The sequence below is a fragment of the Dipteris shenzhenensis genome, chromosome 1 (genome assembly GCF_047967505.1).
Source record: "Dipteris shenzhenensis isolate YYH24624 ecotype China chromosome 1, Dip_SZ_1.0, whole genome shotgun sequence".
NCBI lineage: Eukaryota > Viridiplantae > Streptophyta > Polypodiopsida > Gleicheniales > Dipteridaceae > Dipteris > Dipteris shenzhenensis.
Window position 1 is genome coordinate 60,671,437 of NC_141596.1, and position 6,978 is coordinate 60,678,414.

At 45.3% G+C, this 6,978-nt stretch overlaps 1 pseudogene; it reads left to right on the plus strand.

The window, feature by feature from the left end:
* Nucleotides 1-2,293: 2,293 nt before the first annotated feature.
* LOC147906145 (pentatricopeptide repeat-containing protein At1g11290, chloroplastic pseudogene) lies at nucleotides 2,294-6,254 on the plus strand (annotated as a pseudogene).
* Nucleotides 6,255-6,978: the final 724 nt, after the last annotated feature.

A 6,978-nucleotide genomic window follows, 5' to 3' on the forward strand; every position in this document is an offset into this window, starting at 1 on the left:
AGAGGTGTGGAGACAAGGATGTTGAATGAATGCCTTTTACCTTGTGATTGTGTTGTTGTATTGTTTTAAATGTGGGTGAGGGTGGCTGTGAAGGCGGATTGGGCTCTATTGCTTTTGTCCATCCAGTGTGTTGCCGCGGCAACTCTCTCTCTCTCTCTCTCTCTCTTTGTCTCTCTCTCTCCCTCCCTCTCCTCTCCTCTCTCTTTCTTTCTCTGTCATGCGTTGCCGCGCGTTGCCGCAGTGGTAGCACACTCTCTCTCCCTATCTCCCTATCTACCTCTCCTTCTCTCTCCCTATCTCCCTCTCCTCTCTCTCTCTCTCTTCTCTCTCTCTCTCTCTCTCTCTCTCTCTCTCCCCCCCCCCCCTACCTACCTCTCCTTTTCTCTTTCTCTTTCTCTCTCTCTCTCTCTCTCTCTCTCTCTCTCTCTCTCTCTCTCTTTCTCTCTCTCTCTCTCTCGCACACTGTCACAGCAACGCAACTTCCTTCTCTCCCTACACCTCATGTGAACGTGCTTTTATCAATCTGCATCGCCACTTGGACAGAGGACCCCGACCACTTCGTGTGGGGGGGTTGGAAAAATCTGATGCAAAGAAGGCTATTGTAGCAGTTGATGAATCGGAGGTTAAGGAAGAGCTGGGCAAACTGATAATGAGAAGGATCGACAGAAAATCAATGTTGAGGAACCACAATCATTGCCGTGGGTCAAGGATGCCACTATGGAACAAGGTCAAGGTTTCCCTTTAACCAGTTTACCCCAACCGCTTAAGAACATCGAACCAATGGATGCACACAGAGGAGAAGCTCTAAGAAAAATCAAGGAAGCATTATAGAGGAACAAAAGTCAAGAACTCTAATTTGTTTTGAGATCAAACCTCCTTCCACTCTATATGTTTTGGTTGTGTTTGGAATACGCTTTATCCATGAAGTTGCTCGTCATGGTCCATGCCTTCTTAATGAAAAACAATCATTGCGGGATAGTTTGTCCTGTCATTTCCTCCTTCCTTTGAAAACTCTCATAGATTGGAAAATTCAATTCTTCCTCTTACCTCCTTTTCGATGGCGAGATTGTCTACTTCAGCCTTGCCTAAGAAGCATGCAAGGTAAAGATCTATATTGCAGCTTTGCTCTATATTGCATGATTTGATTTGCATGGTTGTTGTTTGTCACTTAGAATTTGTTTTTCTCTATTGGCTTCCCTTGCCCAACGCTCAAGAACCCCTCCAATCACTTGCTCCAATGCCCAACGTTCAAGAACCCCTCCAATTGCCTGTACTGGCTTCCCAATGCCCAAAACTCAAGAATACCTCTGCTTGCTCCAATGCCCAATGCTTAGGAATTGCTCATTTCTTTGTCTCTATTGGCTTCCCTTGCCCAATGCTCAAGAACCCCTTCGCTTGTTGCTAGGATTAAGTTTATTCTAGGGAGATTGATTCACCCAATTCAGTTAGGGTTTGTAGCTACTGTCAAAATGCCCTACCTGCAGTAGATTATGCCCTAATTTAGAATGAGAAGGTTGTTATGCTTAACCGGGATTTAGAAAAGGCTTACAATATAAAAAGTTGGGACTTCATATTGTGTAGTATGGATTCTCTTGGCTTTGGAAGGGGTTTTTTCATATGGCTCAAGTAGGGATTCTTAGGGCCTTATGTTTTGGAAGGGAAATACGTAAGAAATAGCTATTTTTGTTATGATGTGCAAATGCACCATGGGAAATAGGGTGGGACCATGGGAAATAGCACTCCATGCTCTAGACCTCAAGGTGCTATTTCCCACACTCTAGAGAACCATTGATGTGACATTTCCTCTATAGCATGTCTCATTTTCCCTTTGATCATTATGTCATGCATCATAGGAAAAACATTAAGGGAAAAGCATCCAAAATAGCCATCATTATTTCCCCCCTTTTTCCCCTCCATGAAATAAGCCAGATAGTATGGAATCCTAATGTCTGAAGTAACACCTCGAGGTCTACACAATGGAGTGCTATTTCCCATGGTCCCACCCTATTTCCCTCTTATTTCCCCTCTATTTCCCATGGTGCATTTGCACAGCATAACAAGAAATAGCTATTTCTCACGTATTTCCCTTCCATGACATAAGGCCCTAAGCTGACAAAAAAGGCGCTTCCCTGCCGTGGCCACTTTCACCAGCAATCTCCACCCTTCCCCGGCACCACCTTGTTGACGTTCTTGAAAGCACTTGAGTCGACCGCACAAGCTCCCACCAATGAAGCACGTGCGTGGACTCCCGGCTAAACCCCATTTCCCCCCAGTTCGAATGCCATGGAACTGTTTCCCGAAAACCAATATCCTGTTCCCATGCGTTTGCTGGGAACTTTGAAGCTCAGTTGAATTCTTTGTGTTGCTGGTTGCATGGCAGCTTCACCTGGAGTTGGGTATGAAGGAGAAGACGAACAGGAGGACATTGCTCAAAAGCATCGTACCGAAGGTGCTCGGCCATCAACGGAAGAAGAAGAAGAAGAAGAAGAAGAAGAAGAAGAAGAAGAAGAGGAGGAGGACATTGCTGAAAATCATCGTAGAGAGGGTGCTCGGCCATGGAGAGAAGAAGACGAACAGGAGAACATTGCTTACAATCATCGTGCTCGGCTATGAAGGGAAGAAGACCAACAGGAGGACATTGCTGAAAATCATCGTACCGCAGGTGCGCTCAGCCATGAAGGGAAGGAGACGGCTCTGGGCCTGGTGCCCCCTGCCTACATCTGCTCGCTCAGAACTAGCCTTTCGCCGTCGCTGCCATCGCTTTCACCTTCCCCACGGGTGGATATTTGCTCCCGATGCACGCCCCTTTTCTTGTGGGAGAGAGACTAGTTCAAATAGTTTACGATGGCCTTGTGTCAATTCAAATGCTTTAAGACGCCCTTTGGTCTTGCCACAGCACAAGGGCGGATCGGATGAGGCGCTATTGGTCAGCACGTTTTCCACACTAAGTACGCTCAGTAAAGACCCGTCAGATTGGATGGAACGGCTAAGAGATGCCCTGCACGAGCAGGGAATCCAAGTGGACTCTCCTACCTGTGAATCCCTCATACGGGCTTGCAGTAAAGCTAAGGCCCTTATGGCTGGTAGGTGGATTCACGAACACATTGTGCAAAATGGATTCGAGCAAGAAGGGGTTTTAAGGAACAATCTTATTCACATGTACAGCAAATGTGGGGCTTTGTATGAGGCACGGACCCTGTTTGACGGCATGGCCTCGCAAAATGTTTTCTCGTGGACTATTATGATTGCTGCGTATGCGGGAAAAGGGCATTACGAGGAGGCTCTCCAGCTCTTTCGACAAATGCAGGCGGCTGGTGTGAAGCCAGATAAGTTCGCTTTCACTACCATCCTTGGTGCGTGTTCCAATTTAGCAGCCCTTGAGCAGGGAAAAGAGATTCATCGTATCATTGCCGAAAATGGATACTATGCAGATGTGGTGGTGAAAACTTCCCTCATGAATATGTATAAGAAGTGTGGTAGTGTCGAGGATGCAATGAAGGTTTTTGAGACTCTGCAGGAGCGAGATATCATCTCATGGAATACCATGCTAGGAGCCTATGTTCAGCATGGGCAAGGCAAGGAGGCTCTTCAGCTATATCGACAGATGCAGACAGAACAGATAAGGCCTAACAAAGTCACCTTCATCACTATTCTTAGGGCATGCTGTGCTCCCTCCGCCTTAGCACAGGGTAAGGAGATCCATGCAGACATTGTTGACAACGGACTTGATTCAGATATGGTTATAAGGACCGCCCTATTTAATATGTACGGCAAGTGTGCGTGTGTGGAGGAAGCACGAATGCTGTTCGACAATATGTCTGTGCGGGATTTGGTTTCGTGGAATGCCATGATGACGACATATGTGCAGCATGGGCAAGGGAACGAGGCTCTTGAACTGTACAGAGAAATTCAGCAGTTAGGGATAAAACGTAACAGAATTACGTATTTGAGTGCTCTTGGGGCTTGTTCCTCACCAGCAGCCCTAGCAGAGGGTAAAATGATCCATGAGGAAATTGTCAAAGATGCAGATTTTCAGCCAGATGTAGTTGTTTATACAGCCCTACTCAACATGTACAGTAAATGTGGGGAGTTTGAGGATGCAAGGAGGTTGTTTGATCTAATGCACGATAGAGATTTCTTCTCATGGAATGCAATTGTTCTTTCATGTATGCAACATGGTCGTTACAAGGAGGCCCTCCAGCTCTATCAGGAAATGAAGAGGGAAGGTTTCAAGCCTGATGGAAGCATCTTGAAGGGTATATTTGGTACATGCTCCACCCTTGCGGCTTTACCTCAGGTTAAGGAGATCCTTGCTACAGTTACTGACATTGAATTGGAATTAGATGACAGTGTTGGAACTTCCCTCATAAACATGTACAGCAGGTGTGGGTGCCTGGAGGGGGCTCAGAAGCTCTTTGAAAAAATGAAGGAGCGGAATGTTGAGACATGGAATGCCATGATTGCAGCATGTAACCAACATGGGAAAGGCACTGAAGCGTTGCAACTCTTTCAACAAATGCAGGACAAAGATGTCAAACCTGACAAGGCTACTCTTACAAATGTTTTGAATGCATTCATAAGTGCAGGTCAGGTGGATGATGCCTGGCAGTTGTTTGAGTCTATGGATAAAAAGTATGGCATGACACCTGCAGTTGAACACTATGCTTGCATGGTTGACCTGTTTGGACGGACTGGACAACTGGAGGAAGCAGAAAAGTTTATTAATAACATGCCGCTTTCTGCCGATGTAGCAGTCTGGAGGGCTCTGCTTGTTGCTTGCAGAATCCATGGTGATTTGGATCGAGGAAAGCACATTGCAGAGTATGTCATTCAGATGGATCCCAAAGATGCTACCACATATGTACTACTGTCAAACATGTATGGTAGAGAGGAGAGGTGGGATGATGTAGCAGAAGTGAAAAGAGCGATGGTAGATAATGGTGCAGAGAAGCAATCTGCCATAAGCTTGATTGAGGTCAATCGTGTGATGCATGAATTTACTGTGAATGACAAATCCCATCCACAGAGTAAGGCAATATATGCCGAGTTGGAGAGGTTGAGTAGGAAGATAGAGGAAGCTGGGTACAAGCCCAGTGATAGGATGCAAATGTTGCATGATGTGGATGAAGAGGCCATGAAACCCGCAGCTGGTCATCACAGTGAGAAGCTAGCCATTGCTTTTGGACTTATTACGATGGCTCCCATGGAAGCCCTTCAAGTTTTTAAAAATCTTCGCATGTGTCCCGATTGCCATGCTTCAATTGAATATATTTCCAAGGTGGTAGATCAAAAGATTCTCGTGCGGGATGCTAGTTGCTTTCATTACTTTAAGGATGGGGCATGCTCATGCGGTGGTTATTGGTAATGTTTAAAACGATTTTGCCCTATGGGAACTTGCTTTTCTCCACTCTTGAGAAATTTTGTATACATGTCATGTTTGACATGGTTAACATGCTTTGTACAATGCTTTAGCATCACAAGATATGTCTTGCGAAATGCAAAGCCTATTCAAGGTTGTTCCATCATGGTGAGGGACCCTAGGGTGATGTTCGGGTTGTTCCACCGTGGAAGCCAAAAGGGAATCGATAATGAAAGTGCTTGAAAGCTTTGGAGTCATTGGGAGCATGAAAGATGTATAGTGGACGAATCGAAAGGTGCATTTAAAGCTGCCAAAAGAGGCTGATGCAAAAGGAGGTGCTTTCTGTGTCAAGGGGCAAAACAAAGGGTGTTGATCAAATTGTGACTGGTTCAATGGTTAGCATCCCATTATTCTAGTGGACCAATTTTTGAATTCTGTGCCAAAATCTCCTACGATTCCACTTGGTGCCTGCTTTAAAGTATTCCACCTATGGAGCAAACCTTGCAATGTTACTGTTGTCCCAAATTTGCTTCAAGTTGATCTTTGAAACTTGGTCAATCAGTTATGGATCCTGGTCGCAGCTGAACATTCCATCTCTTTGAACGTCCGAACTAAATACACCATTTTATGAATATCCTCCACAACGTTGTTACAGCACATATATATTCGAGTTGCTTGAGATGCAAATTGCAGGTCTTCTCTTGCTACACCATGAAAATAAAATAATAGAGAGACAAGTCTCTTGGCAATTGTGGCATCACATGTGGAAGAACTATTGTGACTTGAGGTACAGTCATCAACAAGTGGTAGAGGAGGTACTCTTGTTCCCTCGGATGCTGTACTCGTACCCGCCATTTGCGAGAAAGATGGGGGTTACCGGTAGCGGCTACAATGAATCGAGGCCTGCTTCTAATGGACAACAGGAGCAGAAGAGACAACAACATCATTCGTACAGCTAGAAGCAGAGATTGTCTCGGAAGTTGCAAAAGGAGGAGAGAACTGAAGATTGATGAAGAAAAATGTTCAACTAATGGAGAAAGGAAAATGGTGTGGACACCAACATCCCGATCGAACAACTTGACCTCAAAGAATTCAACGACCTAAACGTTCTCTATTAACCCCAAGAGAGAGCGGAAGAAAGGCTAGAATAAGAATGGAATCGTGTCTTGTGTGCTTGTAACATGAGAAAAAGGAAGAGTGGTAAGGCGAACTAGGGTTGGCCGTCTCGTCAAAAGGTGCTATATATAAAAGCTAGAAAATTGACTTTTGGTCTTTAGTTACAATTGTGCAAGTTTGAGGAACAGAAGACTTCCTTCTTTTCAACTGGTATGGTCTATGTATCTCATGTTTTTGCCTTTGTGAATGCCTCTCACCTCTTTCCCTCCTCTTGCTCCATGCATTCCTTGCCCTTCTCTCTCTCTTCTTTCCTCTTCCTTCTTCCCTCTCCCTCTCCCTCTCTTTCTCTCTATTCCCCTCTTGAGGATTTGCATTGTTGCAACTCCACAAGCCCTTGAAGTGACACCTTGGATTGCATGAGCTTGCATTGCTCCCACAAGGAGTAGTAGGAGGTGTGGAGCTCCCTTGGCATTTCTCCAAGATCCCCTCTTCGCGTAGAGTCA